Source organism: Lactuca serriola, chromosome 2 (assembly GCF_051521515.1).
Source record: "Lactuca serriola cultivar US96UC23 chromosome 2, Lser_US96UC23_V15, whole genome shotgun sequence".
NCBI classification, from domain to species: Eukaryota; Viridiplantae; Streptophyta; class Magnoliopsida; order Asterales; family Asteraceae; genus Lactuca; species Lactuca serriola.
In genome coordinates this window covers 70,525,892-70,529,068 of record NC_136409.1, presented here as the reverse complement: position 1 = coordinate 70,529,068, position 3,177 = coordinate 70,525,892, and the positions used below count along the sequence as shown (strand labels likewise).

The 3,177-nt window shown below is 26.9% G+C and overlaps 1 long non-coding RNA gene across 2 annotated transcripts; it reads right to left on the bottom strand.

Moving 5' to 3' along the window:
* Positions 1-270: 270 nt before the first annotated feature.
* Positions 271-2,946, bottom strand: LOC145086363 (uncharacterized). 2 transcript variants are annotated; one of them, XR_013700413.1, is made up of 4 exons: positions 2,644-2,946; positions 2,463-2,543; positions 1,739-1,858; positions 271-728 (listed from the first exon to the last, which is right to left on the bottom strand). It is a non-coding gene; the product is annotated as an uncharacterized LOC145086363 (long non-coding RNA). The 2 variants fall into 2 exon arrangements; XR_013700412.1 differs by lacking the exon at positions 1,739-1,858 and having other exon boundaries at positions 322-728; positions 2,644-2,938.
* Between the last annotated feature and the right edge of the window lie 231 nt (positions 2,947-3,177).

The window sequence follows — 3,177 nt, the reverse complement described above, 5'->3', positions numbered from 1 at the left end:
TTATTATTTCTGAAATACAAACCTTCTAAACATATAAAATATTTTTATTTTTCTTTTAAAAAAATTAATTGAATGTAACTAATGTCATATTATTATTAGCTAACAGACGTTTTTTAATGTTGCTTTGAAAATTTTAAGTATTAATTAATAAATATATTTAAATTTTGATAAAACTAAGTAACTTTTTTAAAATTTAAATATAAAAAATTTATATCGAACAAATATAAAATTTACAGTACATAAAGCTAAAATTATGTTTCAGTAGAAAACTATTTAGTTTTATAAAATTTTGAATACATATTTATATTTTATATGTTTATAATCTTAAGGGTTTTTTTGCAAAATATTTGTAAACTTAAGGGTTTTTTCGCAAAAAATAATTCATAGTAACCTAGAAACCTACTATTGCAGGTAACAAAGGCAAAACTGACAAAAAAATGACAAGTTTGCGGTATAAACGAATAAAAAATCTGCCGAAGGGTAAAACCGAAATTTTCTGCAAAACTTAAGGTTTTTTATAACATTATCCCTTATACATATCGTATTTAGGTTTCATCGAGTTTAAAGACGTATTTCATTTTCACGTAAAGTCAAATTGGACTTTATTTATGTTTACTAAATCTCTCTTCCTAATAAAAGCCTTTCTACGGTGCCACATGTCCCTCTTATAAACTCCTTCAATCCACGTGTAATTTTCTCAAATCTCCTCAGAAATCTTTTCCCGCCCACTGCATTAATAACGAAAATCAAATACATAGAAAACGTTTTGATCAAATCAAAAGCATAGAAAACGATAATTTGGGAGTCTCCTACTAATTAGCAACTATGTTACCATATTCTAAGCAATCTTTTTGAATTTATTTATCTTTTACCCATTATATCTGCATTATAATAGGGAATGAAATAATCTTTGCACTTTCATCATTTATATAAATCTGTCATCTAAAAATATTTCTAACATTTGCGTCTTTCAAACTTTAGTTCCTCTTTACATCTTTTTCTTTGCGAATCTGGTAATTCATTCTCATCTATACTTCTTATTCTGTTACGGCAAGTATTGTTTTTCTGTTACAGTTCTCCTTCTCCTCATGTTATGCATAGTCATGCATATATGTATTCGTATACGTCATATGTCTATTGCTTTTTTCTAAAAAAAAAAACTTTAAACTGTATTTACCCATGAGTTATGTTCTATACGGATGAACTTCAAACCACTAAATCTTTATTATACGTTTCAATCATAACAAATAGTGATATTGATGCAGTGGTAACAAAAAGTGTACTGCTTTTGTTTCCATATACTAATAAAAAATATGCAAATTTTTTTTAAACAAAACTCGACAATTATGCCCTTTTCTGTTATGCAATATCAAATATTGATGTGACATTCCTAATAGGGCAACCTACTTTAGAATATGTTTATGACATTATTATTATTTATAATGTTTTTATTCTTTTATTTTTCTGTTTATATGTTGTTATATACTAATAAAAAGTAAAAAATATGCAAAAAAATTTTATTAACAGAACTGGACAATTCTGGCCTTTTCTGGTATCTTATACCTAATAATGACATTCCTAATAGGGTAACATACTTTTGCATATGCTCATGACACTACTCTTATTTATGACATTACTCTTATTTATGATGTTTTTATTACTTTATTTTTCTGTTTATGTGTTATCTACCATTACCCTTTATGCAAATAGTTTTTTTAACATAACTGGACAATTATACCCTTTTCTATAACTGGACATTACTCTTATTTGAATCTTGCTACGATTCGCAATAGAAAAAAAAATAACTGACAGATGATTGAAGACATCACACTTTGGTGCTAGGTTGATCATGATATACCTGTAAATCATAGGAATAGGCTTATGTAAATTTAGAATCTTGCATAAATAAAACAAAATTGTAATATAAATAAAGCACTTAAACTAAACCTTCAAAATATAAATGATGTTGAACTAAAAATTCAAGTAACAGTCAAAATATTCAACTTTATAACTTAATAAACCATGTATGGTAATTGCATAATTGCAAGGGTTGATATCATGAAATTGCAGTCATTTCCAGCATGGCTATATGACACTTTTATGCTGTTATAGACCCATCTTCAAATTTGATATATAAAAGAAAGAAGAGACTGAAATACTTTCACATCCTAGATCTAAAAAACCACCTAAATTCGTTCATAGCAATTTACTCTATTAAATGTACAACTAAAATATGAAGTGGTCAACTCTATACATGAGAGACATGGTTTTTTCAAATGAATAGAGGGTAGCAATTCTATTTTTCTTTTATGCAGTTGTGATTGTTTCTCTGTGTATGGAAGGTAAATAATGAAAAAAAATCTATTTAATTTTGAATATATACGATCAAGATCCATCTCCTAATTTAGCATTTTCGATTTTCAAAATTGAACAATTATATTTGCTGAAAACTTTCAAAGTACCTGATCATTTCAGATACACCCAATATTCATTTTCGTTTTGAGGAGAACGTGTTTTGCCTATCATCTTCAAAGAAATTATTCCTGCATATTCAACAGGTAAGTTATTATATGTAAATATGTATATTTTCTATTAATAATGAAGAAATATGAACAATAGATAGAGGGATGTGTTGAATCTTACCTTCGTATTTCTATTAACAGCTTCCAATTTCTCAACTTTCTTCCTGATTTGCAATCGACACCAACAAAAGTTCTTCAATCTAATTTGTTTCAAATACAATCCCATGAATTACCTGCTTCTGATCTTTAATCGATGGAGACTGAGATTGAACTTCCAGTGAAAAATGGAGAACAAACAATGCTATGCGTTGTGCCAGAGAAAATGAAATCGTCTTAGGGTTATTGGCATGTTTAATGTAATGACATTTGGGGGTATAGAAATTGTGCAAGAAATTGGGTTGTTGTTTAGCTATTACACGTGTCTCGAAAGGGTAAATGATATAGGATTAGGATATTGTATGTGTCTTGGGTATGTATGCGGTATGCATTTCACTTTATTTTAAAATGTCATTTAAATTTTAAAATACCATATATATATATATATATATATATATATATATATATATATATATATATATATATATATATATATACTAGGTGTGAGACCCATGTATCACATGAGTTTATTTAAAAGAAATTAATATAAAATTTAAAA